The sequence below is a fragment of the Haliaeetus albicilla genome, chromosome 10, assembly GCF_947461875.1.
Source record: "Haliaeetus albicilla chromosome 10, bHalAlb1.1, whole genome shotgun sequence".
Taxonomy (NCBI): domain Eukaryota; kingdom Metazoa; phylum Chordata; class Aves; order Accipitriformes; family Accipitridae; genus Haliaeetus; species Haliaeetus albicilla.
This window is the reverse complement of record NC_091492.1, coordinates 26,421,767-26,446,883: the sequence shown is the minus strand read 5'-3', so window position 1 is coordinate 26,446,883 and position 25,117 is coordinate 26,421,767. Positions and strand designations below refer to the sequence as shown.

The 25,117-nt window shown below is 49.3% G+C and overlaps 1 long non-coding RNA gene across 3 annotated transcripts; it reads left to right on the top strand.

Moving 5' to 3' along the window:
* LOC138687581 (uncharacterized) lies at positions 1-24,399 on the top strand. Of its 3 annotated transcripts, XR_011326734.1 has the most exons (6): positions 1-305; positions 9,844-9,892; positions 15,242-15,339; positions 15,749-16,118; positions 22,037-22,150; positions 24,032-24,399. It is a non-coding gene; the product is annotated as an uncharacterized lncRNA (long non-coding RNA). The 3 variants fall into 3 exon arrangements; XR_011326732.1 differs by lacking the exon at positions 22,037-22,150 and having other exon boundaries at positions 22-305; XR_011326733.1 differs by lacking the exons at positions 9,844-9,892; positions 22,037-22,150 and having other exon boundaries at positions 41-305.
* Positions 24,400-25,117: the final 718 nt, after the last annotated feature.

Genomic DNA, 25,117 nt, shown 5'->3' with positions numbered 1-25,117 from the left:
AAGCCCCTGGAGAAGAAGAGGTTGTCTTTTTCCTGCTAATGCTGCAGACTTCAGGGGTTGGTTGTTATCTTTGGTTATCTAGCTGTATGAGTGGTGTCAATTCTTCATAAAGCTAGATAACCGAAAGTAAAAATAACCCCATTACACGCCTGAGGAGGATGTGGAGAAGAAAGGAAATTCATCAAAAGGAAGAGGAGGAAAAGAAAAAATGAAATGGAAAAAAAGGAAGAGAAAAGAAATGAGAGGCGGAAAAAAAAAAACTGGGGAAAAAAGACAACTTTTTGAGACTGGAATTAAAACCCGAGGTAGGATTTTTTTTTTTTTTTTTAAAAAAGAACCTATTTGCCTCCTATGATTTTAAGAAAGAGTTTACTGATTCTGTGCATGTGAAGAAAACGTCTGTCTTGAGAAAGACAAGGATGTTGCCGCTCTCTCCTCGGCTGTTAACTGTAATTGAATTAACAAAGTAAAACTTCCAATCAGATTATGAATTAGTTAAGTCCAGGACACAGACTACAGATCAAGGATGAACTTTCATTGCATAACCAGTCGTATAGCATAAGAGAATCCATAAATCAATACAGATTACTGTGTTGGATTATCTGTTTAATAAAGCAGCAACAGAGCAATGTTTATTAATGGTTGTTTTGCACATATGAGCGCTGGATTTTTTTTTTTTTTTTCCCCTCCCATTCCCTATCTGTAATATGTTTAATTTTCTTCCCTGACAGATATAACTTGATATCAGGATTAGAAAGAAGGGTATGGTGATTTGGAAAATGGTTTCTTGCAGTTTTCTTTGTTTTTCTTCCCTAGTACCTCTATCCAAACGCTTTCTTTCTTCTTTTAAACCTTTGTCTATGAACATTTCTTTGAATGGACTCAATATTCCAAGAGTGGGAATTTAAAAAAAAAAATTCTAACTTGTGTATGAAACCACGTGAGACTAATTGGGGAACTTGATTTTGTATAATTTGTCCTCTCCGCAAATTCATGCTGGTCCTTACCCCCTTCACTGGATTATATGTCAACTTCTTCCTTATGGAAACTGAGATTTTTTTTCTTTTTTTTTTACCTTCTCTACTGTAGAAGGGAATTTGGGGTCAAAGAGGTGAACTGGGTGCTTCCCACTCACTTTTAATGGTCAGACTGGTTGCCTTAGATGCCCCCTGCAAAAATACAGCAACCTATTTGGAAAGGTGTTTTGATGTTGCTTAGAAGAACACAAAGATCTTGTGATGGATTAAGATATACATTATATATAACTTCAGAGTGGTGATTTCAAGGGGAAAAAAAAAAGACTTCGTAATAATAAAGAACAAATACGGGTGACAGCACCTGAACTTATTTTGCAAAGGGGCAATTATAGCATTGCAACTTTATGAAAACCCTTTTGGGAGAGACTTAGAGAAAGAACTGACTTTTGACCTGTGCTGGACCCGCTCGTTTCGCTCATGCGCTCATCGGGATTTAAAAAAAAAAAAAAAAAAAAAGAGGGGGGGAGCAGAAGAAACTGTCCCTGGTACCTTGTCTGGGGAAAGGCTGTAGTTCTGGGTGTGATGTGAAAGATTTGTCCTGCTCATATGATTACTTTAAATTAATAAACAAGATATTTCCCCCACCCACCCACCCATGGCCCTGTAATTCAGAATAATTTAGTGCATGTGTTAACTCCCTATAATGATCTGCTTGGGGAAAGCGTAAGGAAAACCTCCTTTCTGTCTTCCCTTCAGGGTTCATTTAGGTGTTGCTATTGTTCCTGGCACTGTTCCTGCAGCCCACACTGGCGGTGGCAGGGGCGTAGGGAAGTTTTTACAAGCTCTTATTTTATTCCCTGTTCTCTGTTGCCTTTGCTGCTGCTCTTCCCTTGGGTGAGGGCAACGTGCCACTCTCCTGGCCTGGTGGCTTGTCCCCAGCCGGAGGGGGACATTGCAGAGGACAGGGCAACAGAGAACCAGCTCCGGAAAAAATCCGACCCTCGGTCCATGGAAGGGGAGAGACTATCCTCCATGGAAGGGGAGAGACTATCCTCCATGGAAGGGGAGAGAGCATCCTCCACCGATGCTCGCACTCCAAGCACCTTATAGGATGACGTTGGACACCCTTAGCTTTGGTGGCAGCAGGATGTCACTGCACAGAGCTCTCCTCCTTCATCCCTTTGAGGCAGACTGAGCCAGGAGGAGAATGGTCGCTGGTCGCAGTGGCGCCCGCCCGGCTTGTGGACTGGGATGTCTGCGGGTGGACACCGACGTTGAGCGGTGGCCTGTGAGTCCTCGTGCAAAGGGGTGCAGTGGCTCACGCGGGGGATGAGGGACTTTTATTCCTTGGTGAGCTGCCATGTGCCATCCACCATTGGCCGGTATTTTCGTTCGGGGGGGGGGGGAAGCGCCTTTTGTCCAATCAGGGGTTGGAAGCAATGCTATGTGATCATCTTTTGGTGTTCCTAGGTGACCAATCATGGTCGGTGCGGGGCCAAGGCGGCACTGCCATAGGCTGATGTTTGATGGTGTCACTTGCTTGGGTATAACAAAGGCACGAGAAGGAATGGGAGGATGTGAACTGGGACGAGGGCGAAACTCAGCGGGGAATTTAGCAACCCGGAGCGTAGGGAGCCTGTGCGTGGTGGGCCGGATCCAGGGGCAGGAGGTGCCCATGCTGGTTGGTGATGGAGGGGATGGGTTTAAAGCCCATCGTGCCCGACCTGGCTCTCCGGAGCTTGTGCACCTCATTTTCTGCTGCAAAATGTGCCCTTTAAAATGGTCGTGAACCCCTGCTTCTGCTCAGGGATGTGGTGACACTGTGAGGCTAAAGCATCTCCAGGTCTTCACCCATCCCTTTGTGCTCCCAGCCTGGCAGGGCGAGTGGGAACCAGTTTCACCCCACTTGCTGCTCTTCAGTGGCTGCAGACCATTGGGTGGGTTCCCTGGGGCTTTTGGTGCCATGAGCTTTGCCGCAGCTCCCCCAGGGTCCGGGGTTGCCGTCGGACCGGGTCGCTCTCCGTGCGGGTGGAGATTTCTTTTTAATTTGGATTTTTGTTGTGGTGGGTGACCATTCCCAGCGGTGGGACTGGCTGCGTGGCTGAGAGCTTGGCTCTCTCGAAGGCCTTTGGGAACATGAACTGGAATAGTCTTGCAAACAGCTGATTTTTTTTTTTTTTTTTTCTCCCTTTTCTCCCTGATTTGCTACCGGAGTACACTAGCAATAAGAAAGCCCGGTGTGTTGGCATGACGTTGATCCAAATTGCAGCTTACATGTGGCCGTTTAAGCTTGCTTGGACACTGTGATTTGACTGGTTAACACTCAGCACTGTCTACTCTGTTCTCTCTTATGACCACATAACTGCTGGAGACGTTAATAGGAGATATGCTTGCATGTTCTGTGTTGAGAGATTAGCTCTCCACATTCTTTTTCATGCTTAGAAGCAGTGTGTTTGGAGAAAAAAAAAAAGGAGCAAATGTAATACTAATTTTTTCTATGGTTCGGTGAGTCATTGAGAAGAACTAGCCTATACAAATATAATTATTGAAAATTATTAATTTCATTCAGTATAACACTTTCATCAAGGAAAGAGCTTGTGACTGAGTTGCCTTTAGCTCCCATCTTTAATGCTTGTGCCAAGGATGCAGAAATGCAGCAGATCAGTTTATTGTTGAGTCCAAAGCCCCTTCACACCACTCTCATCATACAAGCGCTGCACTGCAGCTCGCACAGCGGGTCAGGGGACAGCCAAACATGCAGAAATACTCGAGCTGGTCAATGCTGCCAGTAGGTATTAACTTTTTCTTTGCGAAGGATAAAACACTTCTATTTTTTATAAATAATATTAGCAAATTCTCAGCCCCAAACTGTGAAAAATAGTTAAATTTTTTTTTTTTAAATCAGGATTTTCTGCTGGCCTTTTACAATTTTAAACTGAAAACAAAAGGAGGCCCTGATGGCTCAAACTCTTTTGTGGCCTCCACGGAGCATGAATTGCCCCTTTTCCTGCCCAACTTCTCCCTCCTACTGTGGTTCCGTGGGCCCCGCGCGCTCCTGCATGCTCCTGCGTGCTGTGGGTTGGGCAGGTGTGGAATGGCACGGCAGCGCAACCACAAAGAAATCATATAGATATGATATAGATATATATGTGTGTATATCTATATATTATTGAAATATATAGATATATTTCCTCCCTCTGAGTGATCACAGCCAGATTTGCGTGGGAGAAGGGATAATTTTCAAAGATGCTCTTGAGGCAGGCGGCAGCGGCGGCTCGCTCCCAGCAGCTGTCCTTGAAGCTCTGCTGCTTTTTGGGGTGTCGGGTCCGTGCGACGTGCGGTCCGGGACACCTTGTCAGGCTGGGTTTGGGGGTGAGCTCTGGGCCAAGAGAAAGCGTAAGGCTTCCTCCCATCAGTACCTAAAGGGGTAAAAAATGCTTATTGAAGCCTCCAGCCACTGGACCAGTGCTGAGAGGGGAGCACGTCTTTGTGCCGAGAGCAGAGTCTTTCCTCTTCAAACAATCAGGGCTTCAAAACCCCTGAGCGTTTTCAAGGGAACGATTTTTATGTCGGGATTATGATAAACCGGCTGAGTGGGCGCGCTAAGCCGCCATAGGAATCAGATCAGGCCCTGCTTTAATTTCAGCAAGTGGCGGGTGTGTGGGAACGGAGGCTGGGGCAATGCTCTGAATTAACCGTCTGAGCTCTGGGCCCCAGGACCCCCTGTTTCGGTGAACGGACCGGAGGTCCCGGTCCCCGCTGTGGCTTTGCAGATGTGGGTCTGGCTGATGATGCACGGCGCTTTGCGAGGTGCTTTGCAAGGCCTTGCGATGCGATGTCTTTGGGGTGTCCAGTGCCAGTCTCTGTATGGCAGGAGCAAAAGGGAGAGTGGATTTCTCAAATTCCCCCCCCGCCCCATCCCAGGGTGCAAACGTGCTGGGTGTCCAGCAAATGGAACCGGACGGCTCTCCTGCACCCTGCCTGGGGAAAGTGGGTGGCGATGCCCTGGGGGTGGGGGTGGGGGGACAGCTGGAAGGAAAATGATGAGCTTTGTGGTCTTCAGGCTGCTCAGAGGAGACGGCTTGCCAGCGGGCAGGTCGCTCAGATGCAGCCAGGGTGATTGGATGTGAAAGCGGAGCTGCGGCATTCGTCGCCCGCACTGGCAGCTTTGCCTTTCCCCGTCACCCACTGCCGCTGCGGGAGGGTTTGCTAGCCCAGGCTCCTGTGACAGCATTGCCGGGGGGGGGTCCCTAAAAATAGTCCCGGGGCCGCACTGTGGCTTGCCCTGCGGGTTTGTCAGGGACAGAGATAGAAAGGGACGTGTGCGCGTGAGTCCCGACACCTCCCTGCTCGCTGCGTTTCCCCACCGCTGTAAAATGCAGGGGAAAAGGGTGAGAGCCGACGGGCTTTGGAGCAGGCAGGATCTGGCCACCTGCAAAACCGCAGTGGCCGTGGTTAGTTTTGCAGAAAAAGAGCTGGGAAGTCTTGGTTCAGGAGCCCCGTGCCAGGCATGGTGAGGGACCCCAGGAATCCTGGGGCTGGGGCGGGGGTATCCTTATGTACTGAAGCCTGCGAGGCTAACGGGGAGGCCTTGGATCGGTGCTCCTGGCTGAATCCATCTCTGGATATCAGTGGATCACAGTCTCGTGCTGCCGTATAACTCCAGGATTTATCCTGCTACAGCTGAGGCTGGACTTGGACACGGCATCTGTAACTGTAAAGCTAAGCTGTGTAATCCTCACCCAGTGGTGACGGCCGTGGCCTGAGCTCCAGCTTTGACAACCCAGGCTAGGTGTAAAAATCATTTTAATTCCACTTTCAGGGTTTTTAGTATTGCTGGAGCAGGGACAAAGGGAGTAGTGCCAGGATGCTGGTGCAGGAGGAGGAAGTATCTGCCTTGGGTGCATCTGTTGGGTTTAACCGCTTGGTCTCGTGCGATGAATTTTTGCAGGCAGGTGGAGGGCACAAGGTGGAGCTTGCTCTGGGACAGGGAGAAAATGCAGGCTCTTGGCGGGGGCGGGTGTGTGCAGAAAAAGCTGATTAATAAGTGTTGGGAATGAAAAAGCCTGGGTATCCATTGGTGTGGTGGGATGGCTTGGCCCTGAGCCCCGCGTGTAGGGGGGGACTGCTGCCTCGTTCTGTGGTCTTGCATTGCTTAGGTCGATGTAGGTAAACCAGGTTTAATTTGACCTTCAGCGTCTTCCTGCTTGCTGGAAGCTCAAAACTCATCCCTTTAGAGGCAGGGGGGAAAAAACATCTCCTGGATCAGAATGTGAGCTATGGGTAGGGGAAAGGGGGTCCCCCAGATCCTGGTTGCCCTTTCAGAGGCACTGGGTCCCCTCTGGAAAGGAGGAAGGATTCTCCCTAAGGAGCCCACTTTGTTTCATCTGTTCCTCCCCCTCTGGCTTTTAGTAAATACCTACTATTTTAGATAAGAGTGAAATATTCAGCTTTTGTGGTGTTTCATAGGAGTGAATGGTTTTAGGGATTCCCGGGCTGAACCAGGCAGGAATGCATCTGGGCCAAATAACCTTTCTCTGGCATCAGCAGGCACCAGCTGCTTGGGAGGAAAGTGCTTGAAACCCTACAATTATGGGATAATGTATTCTGAGAGAGTTTCTCAGCTTTCTGTCCCTGAGCTGGAGAGTTTATATCCCCTCCCTGATCCTTGTAAAATGTCACTAAACTTGGATGTTCTTGTCATCCGCTCCTCAATGGTGCTGGGAGCGAGGACATCCTGCAGTGGCAAGTTGTAGGGGCTTGGGGCTGAGCAGGAGAAAAAAAAAAAAACCCTAAATTTTCTAGTGCTTGCTTTGAATTTGCCTCTGTGCCCCCTGTTTCGAGAGAGGAATCATGCCTTTGAAAAGAGCTGGAAGTGCACCAGCCTCTGCAGCCGCATATGGAGCCAATGGAAAAGCTGTGGGGAATTAGGAATATAACTTTCTTTATTGTTCAAGGGAATTAGGCACGTAATTAACTCAGGAACTTTTGATTAATCCTGCAAGGCACTGTTGGTATCCAGAGGACTTTTCTATCTGCTCGGGCTTGGCCGGGAGGTGCAAGGTTCGACCGCTCTGGGTGTGGGGAGGTTTGGGGGTTTGGGATGCTTCACTGGGCTGGATGGGTACCACGGAGAATGGGTGACCCCGGGCCACTGACCCACCTCGTGATTTTGCAGACAAAGCCCATTCTCTGGAGAATTTTCTCCCTTCTTCCCCTTTGTTTTAGCTTTGAACAACAAACCCCACCAAGTCACCCCAGCTTTTTTTTTTTTTTTTTTAATGAAAAATAGTTCCTTTTAATCTTAAACCCATCCAACTCCAGGAGCATCAGCAGGGCTGGGTGGGTTTCTGGAGGGAGAGCTTTGCCACAGAGCTGTGCACCTTCTTGACACTCTCTGCTCAAGATAACCACTTATTTTTGGAGAAGAAGGGAGGGAGAGGGGGCCTGCCTGGTCCCACTGCCCATCTCGGCCGAGGCTTTTGCCAGCACCAGGACAAGCCGGTGACGAGGCCGGGGCGAAGGCAAGCTGCCTCCCTCCTCCGGTGCGAGGGATAGCCATGGAGCAGGTTGCCATGGAGAACCGGGATTATTCTGCGTGTGTGTGTGCCAGAGCAGGGGGGGCAATATCATAATTTTTTTTTTTTTTTTAAACATTTTCGATGGAGGGCGATGGCCGTGCTCACCTGACCTTGGGAGCTGCAACCTCCAAACCCCATCCCCATCCCCTCCTCCCCTACTTCTACAGCCCCAGCTTCTGCACCAGCTCCTCCATCGGACTCTTATCTCCAATAATCCCCCCATAAGAGGGCTTTCTGCTTGTTATGACACCCAGTGAAAGCGTGGGAGAAAGATCCTTTCTTCGCCCTTGTCCTCCACAGCCAGCCACTAGCCTGAATGGGAGGCTTTTTTGTGTCTCTGTGTGCCTGACTAATTGAGCTGAAGGACTTGCGTCTGGAAGGGCTTGAAAGGGACTTTTGTTGCTGCTGCAGAGTTTGTGGAAGGCGAATGAGCCCTGCTTTCTTAGGGGACGCGGGTCCTGGGCAAATTTGACTCTCGAGTGCTCACGCCTCCCGGTTCTTTGGGAAAAATTAGAAAAAAGGATGGTGGGCTTGGGGGTTTTGGTTTTGGGGTTTTTTTTGTGGTTTTTTTTTGAGGGTTAGCAGCAGCCCCAGGTGCTAGAAAATTGAGTCTGGCAAAAAAATATGTGGCCCTGGAAAGGCTGGCGAGCTGACTTTAAAAAAAAGGCAGGGTGAGATAAGTTAAAACCAGTTAAAAATAACAGTATCAGGAGCCTTTGCCTCCAAAAATAACAGTATCGAGAGCCTTTGCATCCTGCTTTTTTAAGGCCAAAAAATCAAACCCCAAATACCCTCTGTGAGCCCAGGGGAAATTGTTTTGTGGTCTAAGGGCGCTTCCGCATCCCGTTGCATCCCAAGAGGTGATGAGTGTCAACTATCACGAGGTGGTTTGAGTCGTCACTGCAAAAAATTCCTCTTTTCCTCTTGCCCTTGACAGGAGTGGCGAAAAGTCAGGATTCTGCCTGAAAGCGCTTTAATTAGCGCTTGGTGCGGGATTGTCCCTGGCTGACTCCTGGCACTGGTGACCGTGCGAGCATGCAGGAGGGAAGCCTTCTGCTACCTATAATAGCCCCAAACCCCGGATCTTTCTTTAAAAAACCCACAAAGATCCTCCTTAGTAGGAAAACCAAGAGGTTTGCCACAGCAGTTTGGTACTTTAAAGGCTCTTCTCCATTGGGAAGGTTGGTTTGGGTCATCTGGCTGGAGCCCTGGGGGACTTTCACCCCTGATGGTGGCTCCTGCTGCCCCATGTCCCATCCCGAGGACTCAGTGTTTCCATGTGTCTCTGTCAAGGATGTTTTCTTCCTGCCCTTGCTAATTTTTCATGATATGATGCTGGCTTCATTCAAAGACCAGCAGCGCCTTCTCCCAGCCCGTGTTTTGCCCACGATGGGGCTTTGGAAAAGCCCCGTGCAAAGTCCAGTGCTGAGCATCCCATCTGGAAATCACCCACTCTGGCACGAACGGGAAATGGGGCTTTTGGGCAGAAAACAGCCTGGCTGGGCAGAGTCGCTTGTGGCTTTTGAAATGGCAGGTGGTAGAAATGGGGACGAAAGTGGCTGTAATGGGGAATGCTCGGCTGTCTGGCGCGCTGTTTGCTTTGCTCCCGTTGCACGCTTCTCTTGGGACGTGCAGCCCCTGGGCGTCATCAAGAAGCCGCTTGAAATTATTGTCAAGAAATATGTTTCCTTTGTCATTTTTTCTTTTTTTTTTTTTTCCTTCTTATTTTTCCTTCTTTCCAGCAATATTGCAGAGCCCTCTGCACAAGGAATCGCTGTCAAAGCTGCCAGGCTCCATTCCACCCCCTGTGTGGATAAACACTCCCAGCATGTGTTATTTGGCAGTCAGTTTCTAATGCAAAGTGATTAAAACATTTTGAAAGTTGAATTTTTTGATGGGGGGGATGTAGAGGCTGCAAACGTCCATGGAACCTCTTTTCGCACCCTGTGCCCGAAGGCTGCAGCGTGGTGCCTTCAGGCTGCAAAGATGCTGGAGTTTTCCAGGGCCAAAGAGGTGTATCAAGGATGGGGAAAAAACAGAGCAAATAGGCTCAAAACAGATGTGAATAGTGAAATTTGGTAGAGAAGAGACGTGAAGGAAAAGAGGTGAATGAACAGGAGCCCTTTAAAAAGAAAAGAAAAGAAAAGAAAACAAAAAAACATTTAAAAATCACTTTTGAAAATAGTGCCTAACCCCGTTTCACATGGCTCCGCGAGGGAGGTTTTAAGAAATCAAGCAATTTCTGCCGGCACCGTGCTAAAAACACAAACTTGGTTTTCTTCCAGCAGCCTGAAGTCCGTCCTGCTGCAGCTCCAGGGATGCCTTTGACACCAGGTATTTGCTAAGTGAATCCTAACTAGTTACCGTCCCAGATAAATGACAATTTACATGCTATTTGTGTGCTCGTAAGAAAGCATTAGAGAAGTTTGCTTTCTCAGCACTGTGATATGATAATGATGTTGCATATTAGTCATTAGCAATAAGTAGCTGTCGGCACGAGCCTTGCTGGCTGGGCACGGGAGTCACAGCCAGGCACACGCTGGTGCACCCACCAGCATCCCTCCAGCCCATTTTTCTGCACAGCACTTGATTGTCTCCCTTTATTTTCTTTTTTAAAAATATAATTTCCAATAATTATTAAAAAAAAAAATCACCTAATTCCAGTTTTGGAATTATGCGTGAACTTGGAAATTGGGGCTTGGAGTCAAAAGCGGATGAAGGGAGCAGAGGAAGGCTTGCAGGTGTCAAGCTGCCTGCGTGCTGGAGGCCAGAAGACAAATAAAGGAACCCAAATTGCTGGGGGTTTTGTTGGTTTTTTTTGGTTTGGTGTTTTTTTTTTTAAATTATTATTTTATGTATTTATTCCCCCCCATCTTTTTTAGTAGGGAAGGGGCTGACCCGCTTTTTTTTTTTTTTTTGACATTTAGGGTTTGCCGAAGTGCTGAATATTTTACACTCTGCAGAGGCCTTACCAGGCTGGGACCAGATTAATGAAATAAAAGGGTTTATTTTTTTATAACTGGTCAGTAGTCCTGGGCTCATGCATTTCAGAGCACGCCAGACTGCCCGTAAAACAATCATTTCTATGGTGTCTCTAATCAAGCCCCTAAAATTTGGGAAATTCTTGCCTGAGCACAGATTATTGGTCCTGCCCCCAACAGCTTCCAGCTTAAACAACAAGAGTTTTTGAGCAGATGGGAAAAAAAAAAACCTCATATGTGGGTATTGGAAGGAGCTATAGAAAATAACAGAAAAATCAGGAGGTTTTAGTGCAGATGAGGCATAATTCTTAGGCAAACCACAGCAATAACATTAAAATGCACTATTATTGCTAATCAATAACAGCATCACTATAAAATATTTGAATTATGCAATGCATCTATTTCTCTGCTTTACAGCTCATTGTAATATTCATAATTCCTGCAATCCCTACATTTGGTGAGCGCGAGGTTATGCACCCAGGATTTCTCTGTTTTGGTTCCCAGCACTGGGGCCTTTGCATTTTTGGGGGCTGGGATGGGGAACTGGGATTTTTCCAGAGGTTTTGCAGCAGCGTGGCAGTGGTCCCACAAGTCACCCTCGCTGCTGGTGCTGAGCACGTTTCCGATGTTCCCGGAGCATCCCAGGGTGCTGGGGTGGGTCATGGGGAGGCGGATTGGGCCCTGGTGCCATCGTTGCCATCCCTCTGCGCCTCCCTCCCTCGCCGGAGGATAACAGCCTCATCCAGCACTTGGGGAAACTGTGTCATTTTCTTATTTTTTTTCTCAACGCAAAAGCTGAAAAAAATGAAGCATGGGATTTCGGAGCATTTTTGTGACTTTTCTTTTCCAGCTGATGAAGAGACGGTGGCTCTGTGCCCGTCCTGGCGAGCGGGTTGGATGTAAACAGCTGAACCCTTGTGGCTGCCATAACCCTTTGCCGATGCATCGTGGGGAGGGTTTCACCTTCTGCCGAGAGCGGCCTGCTTTTCCGTTCTTTTTCTTTATCTTTTTTTTTAATTAATATTTTTCTCTTTTTTCTTTTTCTTGTTCTTGTTTTTGTTTTCCTTTTTCTTTTTTTTTGTTTCCTTTTTAATTTTTTTTTGTTTTTGTTTTCCTTTTTTTTTTTTCCAATTCTGCATTTAAGCCTGCTTTGTCTCGTCTCCTGCCAGTGCATTTAACGAAGGGGCAGCAGCTCCCACACCAATGGGGTTTTTTTGTTGTTGTTGTTGGGGGGGCGGTTCTGGTGCTTTGTTCCACCCGACGCCCTCCCTGGGGATCACGGGGAGCCTGCGGAGGGGTGCGGGTCGGGGTGCCCGGGGGTGGATGGGGAAACACAAAGCCCCGAGGAAGACACGGGGCTCTTGTTATCCTGGTTGTGTGCGAAAGAGTTAACCCATTAGAAATTCCGAGCCCTTCTTCCGATAGTTAAACCTGATTTGCATGCATTTGCATAATGAATGTCATTTGCATTCTTGGAGGTTGGCTACTTCTGTGGGAAAAGTCAAAGCGGGATTGCAGGGAGGGCGAAGGGGGGTCGGCGAAGAAAGAAGGGAAGATTTTTTTTCCCCGCACCCCACGCGCATCCCTGCCCCTCGCCATCCTCACCCAAATGCTCTTTTTTTTTTTATTTTTCCCCTTCTTTCCCCCCATTTTTTCCCCTCTCTTCGATGCCTTCCTGCCTCTCCCTTCCACAGGATGCACAAAAGCCAACGGCGGATAGGCCGTGTGTTGAGACGAAGCGCATCCTTTCCCTCTCCCCCCCTTCCCCTCCTTTAATTTCTCCCTCTAATTCCATCTTGGCTCCTGTTCCCAGTGCCCTCGCGCGCGGGGGGCTGCGGCCCCTCTCCCTCCCCTCCCCGCGGGTGCATGCGTGCTGAAACGGTAGCAGAAAGGGGAAAAAAAAAGGTGGGAGCCACCATTTTAGGCAGCCGATGTGTAAAATGGCCGATTCTCTTCCCCCTTGGTCCTCGCCATGCGGTCTGCTGCATCCCCGCAGCATCCCAGGGATGGGGACCAGGGATGGATCCTGCCTGCGGTGCCTCGGGTACCGCGTCCTCGCCGCGGGGCGTTTGGCTCTGTGGGGCATTCGTCCCGGCCTCGGCTGTGGGGATTTTCCTTTTCCCGCCAGCAATAGTCTCGGCACAGGGCGTCGTGGCCATGAAACGCCCCCGGCCACACGCAAAGCACTGACCCACACCCAAAAATTGACCTCCTTTTGTTTCATCTTCAGTTTTTGCAGAGGGAATGGCACCAAAGGCGAGCGTACCGTCTTTTTTACTGGATTTTTTTTTTTTTTAATTATCGTTTAAAATAACCTCCACGCCACATGGAGATATTGTGAGTTTTGAGGCTTGACTGCAGATTTTTTGCCTAGTCGCAAGAGATGATATTTGATTCTTTGTGTATCGCGATAGTATTAGGGAAACAGCTGTTTAATTTTTTTTTTTCCCGCCCCCTTTTTTGGACTAGAAAAATTCAACACACTCATTTTTCTGTTGCTGAGACCATTTCATGGCTGTTTAGGAGGGGGGAAAAAAACCCTCAATGTGAAACATGAGCAAATTCATCCCCTCTTTGTGCATGATGGGCAGAGGTGTGAGAGGCTTCACCTGGTCCACATGATTTGTGGGTACAAAGTTATTGCACTAAGGTTAACAGGAGAGAGGGGAAAAATCACTTTATACAACATACAACCTGGTGGGGTGTGAACTGATTAATTTTACTACAGCACTTGAAATAATTTGGGGTGGTTTTATCTAAAGATCCCGTTGCGAGAGGCTTGTGGTTCAGGTGAAAATCTTGGTGTTACACGAGGCTGGGTTTGTTGTTCTTTTCAATTTCTCCCCATCCTTCTGTTGCCATGAGACCTAGAAACTTAAAAGTCTAAATATGCTGAGTGAGTTTAACCCTGGTGTGACGGGAATTTTGAAAGCAGATTAAAAATAACCAGAAATTTATCCATAGAAGAAAAATAAATCACATTTTTTTGCTGATGGGCTGATGCCAGAGCCCCAAATGTGCCTGGCTAGGGTCATCCCCATGGGGAAGAGCTGTTCAGCTCGGCTCAATCCCGGTCTGTAAGGTGAGAAGGGACCGGGGAAGTGGTGACCGTCACTGTTGTATCCCTTTTGGTGGCCTCAGCTGCTGCCCCTGGGGACTGCGATGCTTTGAACCCGAAGCAGAGCGGGGTCCCTGTGAGATTGCAGGGTCTCCCTGCCCGTGCCGGCAGATCCAGCCCGAGCTGTGAAGGGTGTGCAGCCACGCGCTCCCCTACGCCTGACAAACTTGCTTATTCAGGAATGGGAAATACTTTCCTAAAGCTTGCAAAAATGCACTAAGGCTCTTAGCTATTTGGCTAAGCTGCATCTACTTAGTTGATTTCTCACTGCTTTTATTTATAACCTTTGGTCCACACTGGGGGATTTTTTTTTTTCTCTTCCTTTTTTCTTGTTCTTACCCTAGGATGGGGCACATTAGTTGGTTGGAAGTGGGGCTGGAAGGAGAGGATGTGTCTGGGCATCCCTGCTCTACTCCCACCAGTGCCACTCACTCGCTCTTCATCACTTACTTAATTTCCACAGAATCGGATTGTCTCTCTGATTTCTGTAGTGTTATCAATGATTTATGGGACTAATGGGCAGGAGAAAAGGCTCTTTCTCTGGCCCAAGTGCCTTCCTCTATTAAACAAGCCAAGTAAATTCTGCACTGGGCATTTAAATCAATGTGTAGCCTGTGAATAGCCATGGACGAAAGCAGAGTTTATATAGATGAAAAATGCATAAAGTGAATATTAATACAATACTAACATAAAAAATAATTCTGTAAGGATGCTCCAAAGCAATATGGAGCAGTGGCTGGCAGCACGAGGGTTGCGACTGCTTGGTTTTGTTATTTTTAGGCAGGGGTGCTGCTGGTGCTGGGACTCTCCCACTTGCTTCCTACTGCATCAGCAAGGGGAAAACCCCGCAGAGAGCTGGGGTTAAGGTCACAGGGATGCACCGCGTCACGCTCCTCACTCTGTATTTGATCCAAGCATCTTCCCTCGATGCAGTTCCCACTGGTGATGGATCTCCCCTGGCTTGGCCACGGCAAAAAGCTAGGGGCAGCCCAGCTTTTTCAGTGTCTGGATAAATCCCTCCCTGGTTGCAGGGTGCTGCTGGGTTTGGTTTTGCCTTTCAAGTGCCCTTGGCAGAGCAGCCACTGCCCTGAGCAGGGAGGGAAGCCTGGAGAACATAGCTCCCCAGAAGGCAAACAAAAAAATAAAACAAACAAACAAACAAAGTGGTTTTTTGACTTAGATTTATAGTTTTCGTTCCTCCCTCGTAATTCCTGAATACTTGGTGTTGGCAGGATTGCCACCGTGACCACAGCAGGATGCTGGCTGGCACCATGCTTGGCAGGAACAAGGAACGGTGACGGTGCAACAAGAGCTTTCCCCTATTTCAAATTCCCCTGGAGCAGACTCTGGTTCCTCTCACTCCCTACAGGGCTGAAGACCTGCCGAGGCATCTCCACAGGGCTTGGTTTTGGAAACCAGCACAGTTGCAAGGATGCTGAGAATTTTCCAACTGACTTCTCTTCCTCCTTCCCCTTTTCTGCCAGAAACGTGGCTGTAATCTCCCTGTTCTGGTGTAATCCAGCCAGGGGAGGATGGGGCTGACATTTAAGCATTCCCGTCCTCTTTTCTTTCTCTCTCTGCCAGGGAGGAGTGTGGGTTCACCCTACGTGATGCTCTGCTCATTGTCTGGCTGGCGAATTGCAGTTCTTTGGCCCCAGTGAAAGTTCGCAGGGAATTTCCTGGTAAGTGGATTTTTTTAATTTTTTTTTTTTTAAGGCTTTCCATAAGCTCTTACACTGGGCAGTCTCTAGCACCGGCACGCCACTGGGATGGGCTGTGTCCCTATAGCAAATGCTTGGGGACTGGTGTGAGACCACGGTGACCACATTATGGGGAAAAAGAGGGGCCAAAAGCTCCATGGTCACCAGCATCTTCCTCACCATCCACATGGCCTGAAGTCTCGAGCAACTGTTGATTTTGTTCTGTATTTAACGTCTGTTATCGTGGATTTGTTAACTCATAATCTTCAAACCTTGTGAGAGGTGTCTTTCCCACCCACAGAAACAAAGGGCTGCTTTGGGGTTCTTTGGGGTTTTTTTGTCTTTTAAATGGAAAGATAAGGTGTTTCTGTTGCTTTTGTTTTTAACTCAGATGGGCTCGCTATAACATGAACCCAGGAGTGGGGGCTATATGGAAAAAACCCCACCCTCCAAAAGCCATGAGACCCCGGCCATGCAGAAGCTGCCAGCAGGACCTGTCTTGTGGGACCCTCAGCAGAAGCCCCTCACCATGGCTGATCCTGTGTGCACCTTCCTCCTCCTCTTCCTCCTCCTGCCAGCAGACCCTGGCCTGGACGTAGATCGTTATTTGCGCCAGCATCCACCCAGGCTGCTTGGGGCTGCCAGCCAGCACGGGGCTTCGGCGCGGTGACACCAGCACCGGTTCAGGGACGGATGGGGCGGAGAAGACACCTGGACGTCCCTGTCCCGCTGTTGCGCATCACCCCATGGGCAGCTCACTGGTGAGACTGGGGTGGGATGTGGGTACCGCTCTGGCCGGTGTGGGGATGCTGCATCTGTCGAGGGATGGGGACCGCAGGTAGACCCTGGGCCGGTGGGCAGCTGGCCTGAGGTGGAGGTGATAGGCAGGGGGAGAGGGGCTGGGAAGGGACAGTGCGTTTATTAATGAGGCACAGCTGAAGCAGGTCCTTTGCCAGTGGTCAACTCTGAATCACAAACTCCGCATTGTTTCCGAGTGGATTCAGCACATTTCCCTTCTCCCCCTCCCTTCCCCTTTCCTCTCCTCTCACCCTCGCACAAAGATGTCATTGTGCCGGGGACTTGGTGATGGCAGCGTTGTTATTTGGTCCAAAAAAAAAAACCAACCCCAAGAAAAGAAAGAAGTGGAGAGGGGGGGACCCAACAAGGTGAAGAGGTTTAAATCAGCTTAGCCCAAATGCCAATTAAAATCCAAAGAGGATTAAGCTTGTGATCAGCAGAATAGACAGTCATTGTACCCGTACGAGGGGGTTTCCCTCCCCAGGCCCAACACAATCGTGCCACAGGTCTCGCTGCCGATCATCACTTGCTCTCCTCTCACGGCAGGACAGAGCGGTGCAGGGACTGCCCTTGACCCCCGGGTGCCGGGCTGCCTGCACCCATCAGATCTCTTGCCCGTGGCATGGGGCAGAGAAAGCCCCACGGGTTTCCAGTGCAAAGACCTTTTTCTTGCATTTTTTAAGTGTATGCAAGGACTCTTGCCTTGGCTTGAGTTCAGCCGAGCAAGGAGAGGTCTTGATCTCTCTGCCAAGGGGAAGGTCTTCCCTGAAATAGGCTCTTGGTCTGAGTGCGTCCCTCAGCGGTGAGCTGGTGGAGGGCCCCTGGGGTGAGGTCCTGTTCATGTGTCTGGGCAGACACTGTCCCCACCTTGCTAGACCTCCATGTGCAGCCCTGCTCCAGCATGCCCAGGCGCTTGTGCTGGCTGAGAGCTCTCATGAACGGCTGGACTGGGCTGTGGGCGCTGTCAGTCAGACCTCTGCTCCCGAAGCAGCCAGCACATCGCCTTTGGACCCGGGGCAGTGGCGGAGAAATGCCAGGAGCATCACATGGGCTGTTCTCCAGCCAGTGGAGATCCAGAGAAGACTTTCTACTTCTCTGTACTGTGGCCTAGAGATGACATCTTGGTGCCTTCTGTCTGGTTTAGTCCTCCTATGCCATCCACCAGCTCACTGCTTGCATGGTTTGAAGTCTAATGTAGCCAGAAACCATGGTCCTTGTAGCATCCTCACCTGTGGGAGAGGAACCTGGGATGGGTGAGGTGGGTGTGGGTGCTTGCTTGGACGTCTGCCCGTGTTCAGACTCCCACAGCTCACCCAGCTCTAAGCATCTCTCCCAGTACACCGGTAAACTGGTAAAACCCCAGGAATAGGAAGACGCTCTGTACCGACGTGGCTGCTGTTAACAGGGATCGGAGTCTGCAGCCATGGTGGTTTCATTCCTGACACTACCAACAGAGCCATGAAGGCAAATCCCCCTGCAGCCAAAACGGCTACACGAGTGTAAAAAGTGTGTAGCCAGACCAGGGGTGTCTTTATACCGCACTGGCAACTTTAAAAGGGTCTTTGCTTAGGTAGAAAGTGTAATTATATGCTAACTTTAAGGCTTTTCTGGAAAGGAAAGGTGCCAAGCGTAGGTGGGAGCCAGGCCAAGCTGGGAGACATTTAAGGCATATCAGTGACAAATTCTGGTGGAGCTTCAGCATCTCCATGTCTGGGTCTGGGTGGGTTCAGCCTGAGACCCCCTGGTCTTTTAGCCTGATGCTGTCTGGCAGTTGTGGGTGCAAAAGGACCCCCTGCATGTCTGTCCTGCTTCTTCTTGGAGTCTCTGGGGGGTGAATCCTCTCTGCTAAGGGGGACCATCACCTGGCTGAGGTGGCCCTGGTGCTCAGTGGATCCTGCTGTCCTGCTTTGCATGGGAACCCAGGGATGGCAGTGATGTAGCCTGCTCCAGCCCCAGCCATCACCGGGCAAAAGCTCGTGGGAGAAGCTGAACGAGATGTTGCTGCTGTCGGCTTTAGATGCAAAATGCTCCCGGCCTTGAGCCACAGAGAGGAAAAAGGAGCAAAAGGGCCTTTTCTCTGAAAAGCAGAAGGAAAAACATCCCATCTCTGGACCAGGAGCCATTTCTCCTCGATCCTGGGCATGGTTAGCATCAGCTGAGGGACCACAGTCATGGTGTGATGGACAACTCCGGTGCCAAGGCGGTGGATGCTCAGGCAGCACGGCATGGCAGAAAGCAGGGATGCTGCGGAGCGAAAGAGATGTGCTTTGGGGGATGGGGAAAGAGTGAAGTCTCAAGATGTCACGGGCCGGGAGGTGCAATGGCACCACCTCTCCCTTGTGCCGCCACCATCCCTGTGCCCAGGGATGCCCACTGGCACCCAACAAGCATGCAGGCTGTGGGAGCGGGGGAGAGGGCAGGATCCGTCCCCCTTTTGTCGCCGCCGTGTAATTTATGATATGAGAGAGGGCCATTGTCTGGACCCATCCTGTATTTTTCCGAGGGCTTTGCCTCTCTTCCCAGACCCCCGCTGTGCTCCTGCTACTGTACCGTTGCTATGGGACGTGCTCCCTGCGCTGCGGCTATGCGGGGCAGTGCCGGGGAGGGCTGCCCGCCGTGGCCGGACCCATCTGGAGCCCCAAGCCCCACTGCCGGCAACCCAGCCGCTCGGCGGCCCCGTTGACGTGCCGAGGGCCTGGGAATGGGGCTTTCAGCCCCTCCAAGTTCACGGCCACCGGAGGCATTCAGCTGCCGGAGGAGGGGGGGGGGGCAGCGGGATCTGGGGCGTTTGGCTCCATTCTCCCTTCCCTTTCAGCGCCAGCAGTGTCCTCGGCGCATACAGATCCCCCGTCCCTTTCTCCTCCTGACAAGTGCGCACATAAATAAATTACCCCACCGGGCGAGTGTGGAACAATCTGTCCCCTAAATTCTATTCATCACCAGACAGGACCCATTATTCCCCCGATTAAAGCCGCTGGAGTAGCTTGCAAGGGTTACAGTTACTCTGTCAAACTGTAAATAAGACACTAAAAATAAAGGGCGCTGGCGAGAGAAGGGGGAAAGGGAAGCCAGACTAATGCCTGCTGCTAGGGAAACCGAATGAATCCCTAATGATGCCTGTGTACAAACTGCAAATAATGAAGGAAAAGTGACAAACAGACCTCGGCCAGGCTGCGGCGAGGTCCTCGCTCGACGGCAGTGGTGGGGACCTGCTTGCCCCTTCCTCTGGGGAGAGCCAACAGGGAGCAGGGCCCCTTTCCCAGGCCCCTCCGAGCAGAGCATTTAAGCCCTTGTGCTTAACTTACAGAAGGGTTTAGGTCGTGCAGATGTGTTTATTTTTCAGGCACAGAAATCGCCTCTGCTTGAGCCTGCATCCCTTTTTGAGGTTGCACAGGGAAAATGTCCATTGCCTGTGGCCTCAGGGCAGCGGGTAAAGAAGCAGCGCCCAAAACTTCAGTTTGTATTCTGCTGTTAGGAGCACTGCATGGAGCTCTGATGTAGGACAGGGCTAGAACCAGGGTGGGGGTTTAAGTCTGTCTGCCCAGAGCCCGTCCCCCGGGCGGCAAGGATGCAGCCCAAGCTCCTTCTCACCTGCAGCAGGTCATTGCTCTTGTGGCTGAGACAGAGACCTGGAGCTCAGACCTGGGTCTTCTCCTTCCTCTGCTGCCTGTGATAGATTGCAGGGAAGAATGTCTCCAGCACTAGAAAACCTCCTTGGATAAAATCCAATTCCTTTCTTGCTGCTCTCTTATCAGCCAGCAAAGATGGGGATGTTCACCTCACAGCAGATCCTTCTTTTCTTCCTTTGATACCTTAGACCTGAAGAGCTAAGGCAAAAAATTATCAGTGATACGCTCATCTTGGGTTTTTCTTAGTTCCGGAGGGACTGAGATGTGAGAGTTTTATTTCAGGTCCAGCTCAAACTATTCCCATCACCTGCAAGGGGCTAAATGCTGGAATGCTCCCTGTGTTGCTCAGGGAAATATTATTTTGATTCATGTTATGCAAGCATGTAAAAGATGAGCAAAGAGAGCTTCGAGCTGTGCCTCTCCAGGTGGATGCTCGCTCTCAAAAGGAGAACCCCAAGCAGAGAAAGTCTTGGTGAAGCCACACAGTATTTGGGCCACAGAGCAGATGTGTCACTGGGCTGGAAACTGAGCTTTCATCCCCCAGGTCTGTGCAGATCCACCCTCCTGCACAGCCCAGCAGCGCTGGGGTGTCTCTGGGACCTTATCTGAAAAAAGCACCAAGGAAGAGCATGAACCGAGAGCAGGGGGAGCGGTGAGTTGCCAAGCATGGCACTCACCCGTTCTCCCACCGACAGCAACATTGCAAGGGTCCTTGTGCAGCTAGAGGGGTTTTTAGAGATATGCTCTGGCTTGGGGTTTTCACAAAGCTCAGACATCTTGAAAGGGATTTTTCAGGCCGGCTGAACTTGTGTGGAGCCCAGTTGCATTTCCCAGTCAGGTCAAACCTGGGCTTAGCAGATTTCTTCCCTTTCCGTCTTAGGAAAAAAAACCCCATCAAACCTTTTCACCCCCAATTTCTGGCTGTGAAGCCTCATGACTCCACAGCAGCATTCCTGGGGCGTTCCCAACGTGGGGAGGTATGTGCAGAATTTCAAACAGCGGCACGTAGCTCCACATCTCCTGTGCACTCCCCCAGCTGGTCTCAGTGATTTGGGAGAAACTCCAGGACGGAGCAGCAAGATTTATTATTGCTACTAGTAATAGTGATGTCTGTGTAGCACCCATAGACCCAGGTAGGTGTGTGTAGGCGGTGATGAAGGAAGAGGTGTCTCTCCTGTCTCTTCCCTCCAAAATTTACCAACTTAGTTGGAAAAAGAGAGAGATTTGGAAAAAGTCTCCTGACCAGTCAAGGCTGAGCAAGTCAAACCCAAACCTAGGTTGTCCTGGTGCTCCCTGGCCATGGAAATGGGCAGCTCTTCATGAAACGTGCTCTCTGGAGGTTGCCTTTAGAAGAATGATGGGCTTAGAGAGCCTAATCTCATCCTGGAAGAGGGTTTTGGTCCCATGAGCTTCACTCCTTTGGCAGGGATGGCTTTGCCTGAGGACTCAGGTCCTGGGAGCAGCTTTGGTGTCAGGGATGCACGGATGCACTCAGGAGTATTCAGCTACTCTTGAGACTGCATCGAGAACGGCAAGATTTAATAAAAATGAACTTACTTGCCTTTTCCTGCCTGAATCTCTTGGGTCACGTTTTTCAAGGTTTCTCTCAACCTGTAAAAATATGATTATTGCTATTTTTTTCTAACGAAAGCTACAATTCCCCTCCATGTTAATCACTTGGCTCCAGAAACACGAGCTTTAGCATGGTGTTTTATGAGACTGGCGATTGTTGGCTCTTGAGCAAAGCAGGTTTGCCCTACAGCCACCTAGAGAGATGAGGAAAATCAGACAGTCCTTGATATTAAATATCTTTATACCAGTTCTGAGAAGATCCCATGCCTACTTGTCACTCTTTCTTTTCCTCAAAATACCTCAATTTTATTTTTTTTTTCTATCTGTGGATGTAATCTAGATGTGTCCATAAACTAAAAGTTGGCAGCTTGCTCTTCTCTTACTGGGGCATTCAAAGATTCCTCAGCAAGGTCTGAAAGGCTGCTTAAGGGCTTGTGGAGGCCATGTTTCAGTAACACCACTGCCAGTCCCCTTCCCTTTCTGAGGATTAGGATGAGGCAAATACCTTCACTTTGGTTTAATTCTAAATACCTGATTTTGAAGGTGTTTGCTGGCACAGCATGCACACAATGAGCACACGTTTGCAATAATAGCCAGGTAGCTTGCATGGCTAAATCACTCTGGATTTTTTTCTTTCATTATAACCTCCTTTTAAAGCATGTTTAAATGCTTCCCCACAGGCTCATGCGAGGGCTGTTAAGGGCTTCATTTGAATAAATAAGTGCACAGGTACAGGAGGAACATCACCATAACCCCCTGGAAACCCCAGTGCTAGCAATGGCATCAGAGGACTGGCGAGTGGGAGAAGGGGCTTGATGTTATATATTCCATAAAGTAGAGTAATTAAGTATTACTAGTTTTGATGACTTCAAACAGAGTGACTCCAGGAAATAAGCCCCTTCTTTATAATTAGTGGGATTTCCTCTGCATCAAACGGAGAGATTGATTCTTTAATCTGCTCACATGCTTTTGATTTGGTCTTTCAGCTGCTTGTACCAACTGCTTCTACTCCCTGCTCTTGCCGATAAAACCTTGCAAAGGAGATTTTAGGAAGGCATGACCTGAGTTGAGGTCTAGGATTTTCTTTGTGTGTGGCTGTTTTGTGTATTTTTAATTTGCCAGACATGATGATCATGATGATAGCAATAATAAAAAATAACAGAGACACAGATTTTTAACATCCATGTATGTTTAGGTCAAATAATTAGGGTTTGGGGGGTTTTTTTGGTTATTGTTTTCTCTTCCCAGCACACTTATTGGCCCTGGTGCATGCTCTTTAAGTCCTGCAAAGATCATTTTGGCTACCTGTCTGCAACAGCCCTGAGCTGTCCCAAGTGGGGCTTACTGCAAAATGTTGCTCTTGTAGGAGAGCACAGACCTAACGCTGGGGTCTGGCCAGGCTTTCGGCATTTCGAGGGCTGAGTTAAAATAAGGACTTGATTTCTTAAGGGCTTGGGTTGTGCAGAGGAAAGAGGCCCCTTTTCTAGAGTATTTCAAGTGTTTGGTCCTGATTTAGGACTAAACCCAGGACCTTTGGAAGCCCTGTCTGAAATTCCCCCAAACGTTGCTGCTTTCCAAATGAAGAGTTCAGGAGGGAGCAGGAACTTGCCCCCCCTGCAAGTGCAAGAAGCCAATTGTGAGCAACCGTCTCCTTCCTGGGCATGTCTCTGGGGTCGGTGGCACCATATTGGTCGTAGGGCAAATGCAGTCTGGGGACTGTGCTGGTTCCAGGCACGGACTGAATCTACCCTGTGCTACCCCCACCTCCAAAATAGCTCAGATCTTGAATCATTCCAGCAGTACCCTGGCTGGATTTCTTTCTGGCACAGGAGGTTCTTCTGGGATGGCTGAGGAGGAAAAAAAAGGGGGAAATTTGGGACTATGTTGTTTTCCATCCACTTTTTAGTCCTGTTGGAAATGTGCAGCGTGGGCAAGAGAAATGCTCATGGTGCTGCATCTCGACTGCATGCCATCGGGTGAAAATCAGAGGATGCTGGCTCTGCAGGGAGTTGTTTGGGTAGCTGTAGAGCAGGAACTGGCATCCCAACCACAACCCCCTCCTTTTTGGGACTGGCATCACTCTCGGTGCGTGTCTCACACACTAATAGGGTGAGGAGGGCAAGCACGGGGCTGTCCCCACCACGGTTTGGTGGTCACAAGCCTGCAGGGAGGAGCTGTGGGAAGGGGGTCATGCTTCAGCACACCTGGAGCCAGGATCAGGCCCGGGGGTGCGGGGGATAACTGCAGAGGAGCCGGTTTAGTATGCCCCTTGCAAGCCTCCCCTCGTCTGGAGCGGTGTCGAACACAGATCGTATAATTAGGGACCCAGTGAATACGTAACTGTACAATTATGCAAATAGTGATCAAAATCACTGTTTTCAGCAGAAATGCCTGAAGATCAAGACAGAAGCTTCATGCAACCTTAATTTAATCTGGTCCTGCAGGAGTGGGGAGGTCTGATGGATGACCCAACCTCGTGCCTGCCTGTGTTTAGCAAAGCTGGGGTGGGAGGCAGGGGAGAGGAGTGCCAGAGCATGCTAAGCAAGGGCTCGGCGCGGCCAGCGAGAGGGAAAAATGGCACTGGGATCATGTCAGCATGTTGGCAAACCAGGAAAAAAATAGCAGAAATGGAAGGGCTGGTGTTTATAGTGATTTTCTTTTTCTTTTGATTTCAGGTGAATAACACAAGGCTGGAAGAAAAAAAAAGAAGAAAAGAAAGAAAAAAAGTCTCCAAACCCAGGAAATCTGTGTTAATTGCTTATGAATGTCTCTGTCTAAAAAATTATCGAATTGATGTTGTCGTGCTTTTTTTTGACAGCCTGTCTGTTACATTTTTTTTAAAATATTCATGCACCGAAATCTAATTACTAGGCAAATTTAATGATAATGAAATGAAGGCACTTTAGCAGAAAGCACAGGGCCTTGTTAATGTTTTCTCAGCCTCTGTCTTGTTCATATTTTTAAAATATTTTTTTTTTACAACTGCCTTTCTTGCATATAAAAAATAAAGGATTGCTGAAAATAAAACTTGGATTGCTGAAAATGTTTGTGGTGGCTCTGTTTATAACGACGGGGAATTTGCAAGGTGATTAAAGGTGTTTTGCAAAAATCAAATGAGCCTAACCTAATCAGATAAGGCAGATGAAATATTATTATTATTAGAGAGATAACATTAAGAGCATGCCTGGAGGCTTTAACGAAGATGAAGACTCTAGTGCGCTGTGCAGAGGCAACAACACCCTTGTCATCTTCTGGACCTCTCCAGCCCCTTTCCAGGGCATAGGTCTTGTCCGTGCCCTCCCTAAGCCACCCCTGGCTGGACAGAGTGCACATGCAATGGCTGGAGTGTGGTTGTGATTAATGAAGAATGCATGTGATGGATGGAGCATGCACGTGGTGGTTGGAATGTGCATGTGATGGATGGAGTGTGCTCGTGATGGTTGGAGTGTGCACGTGACGGAGAACGCATGTGATGGACAGAGCATACATGTGATGGTCAGATCATGCACCAAGCTCCCACCACCACAGCTCCACCTGCTCTAGGTTCCTCCTGCAGCCCAGCTGGGGAGGCATCAAGCAGAGTGCTAGCAGCTGGGTGGTGGAAACCAGCTGTAGTCCCACCCATGGGCCTGAGGAGATGACACTTGAGACCCATGAGCAATCAGGGCAGGGGCTGGCCTGGGCTCCTGGGGCTGATGCTTTATTTAAAGGAGGGCATGGGAGGATTCTGGTTTCCCTCTAACTTCATCTCAGCTTCTGAC